The following is a 1,929-nucleotide window of genomic DNA, read 5'->3' as shown; positions in this document are numbered from 1 at the left end:
ATGGGTCTAGATCAAACATCTTTAAACTCTACTAATGTTTTGTACTGTTACTTGACATCTTCTTGAATCAGTGCATCCAGGTTATTTAAGAAAACAAAATTTGAAATAATCCTTGTCCTATACAATAACATAAAACTACATCTCATGTTGGGATTCTACCATCCACCATGATTCTATTGATCATTTAGGAATCATTTTTCTAATTGATAGCTAGAATATAGACAATGTTATGTTAGTTTCCATATACAGCAAAAAGATTTGTTTATAACAGAATATAGAAGGTTATATTATATATATTGTGTGTGTAGAGTGAGAGCATTATTATATGTCTGTATATAGAATAATTATAAAATATTTGCAAATCACCCTGTTCAATGAGGGGGTATTTATCAAAATAGCAAAGAATGTCTACAAAGGCAATGGCAAAACAAACAATCCAGTTAAAATCCATGGGGCAGAGCCTTAACTGTACAGGCATTTTTCCAAGAAGAGTCGGACACGCTGAGCGACATGGAAAGATGTTCACTTTCATGCATTGGAAAAGGGAAATCAAAACCCACTCCAGATATTCCTTGCGTCTGGAGATGACTATAATTGGAGCCAAAGGAATACCGTCTATGGTGAAAGTAGACATGATGGATGACTTGTGCGCTTTGAGCAGTGTGTATCTGTTAATGGAAAATACTATGGAAGTCCTCCCAAAAAATTAAAAAATTGAAATAAACTATATGATCCATGTTTACTATGTCTGTGTTACCAGAATAAAACAAAACACTAACTCCAAAGGTATCCTTTTTTCAAAATTCAGCATTATTTACAATAGTCATATTTGTCTTCAACTAACAACCAACAGATGAATGATAAAATTAGACCTTCACATGTTGCTGAAAAATGACAAAAATTTATTCTTTTAGGCATAGAAAAGATGAAATCTGGCCATTTTACAACAGACATAGTGAGAGTTGACTGTGAAGAAGGCTGAGCACCAAAGAATTGATGCTTTTGAACTGTGGTGTTGGAGAAGACTTGAGAGTCCCTTGACTGCAAGGAGATCCAACCAGTCCATTCTGGAAGGAGATCAGCCCTGGGATTTCTTTTTGAAGTCCTAAATCTCTCTCAAATCCACTTCTTCTCCACTACTAGGAATGGAGTCTGTCTCTTCATCTCTCACCTGAATTACAGAGTAGCCTCCTATTTTGGTGTATCTGCACCTACCCTGCAGAATAGGGTAGAAGAAGCAACAGTTAGAACTGGACATGGAACAACAGACTGGTTCCAAATCAGGAAAGGAGTACATCAAGGCTGTATATTGTCAACTGCTTATTTAACTTATATGCAAAGTACATCATGCGAAATCCTGGGCTGGATGAAGCACAAGCTGGAATCAAGATTGCCAGGAGAGATATCAATAGCCTCAGATATGCAGATAGTACCACCCTTATGGCAGAAAGTAAAGAAGAACTAAAGGGCCTCTTGATGAAAGTGAAAGAGGAGAGAGAAAAAGTTGGCTTAAAATTCAGCATTCAGAAAACTAAGATCATGGCATCTGGTCCCATCACTTCACGGCAAACAGATGGGGAAACAGTGGAAACAGTGACAGAGTTTATTTTCTTGGACTCCAAAATCACTGCAGATGGTGAGTGCAGCCATGAAATTTAAAGACACTTGCTCTTTGGAAGAAAAGTTATGACCAACCTAGATAGCATATTAAAAAGCAGAGACATTACTTTGCCAACAAATGTCCATCTAGTCAAAGCGATAGTTTTTCCAGTAGTTACGTATGGATGTGAGAGTTGGACTATAAAGAGAGCTGAGCGCCGAAGAACTGATGCTTTTGAACTGTGGTGTTAGAGAAGACTCTTGAGAGTCCCTTGGACTGCAAGGAGATCCAACCAGTTCATCCTAAAGGAAATCAGTCCTGAATATTCA

This window comes from Bos mutus, chromosome 9 (assembly GCF_027580195.1).
Source record: "Bos mutus isolate GX-2022 chromosome 9, NWIPB_WYAK_1.1, whole genome shotgun sequence".
NCBI lineage: Eukaryota > Metazoa > Chordata > Mammalia > Artiodactyla > Bovidae > Bos > Bos mutus.
The sequence above is the reverse complement of the archived record's forward strand: the minus strand, read 5'-3'. Positions refer to the sequence as shown.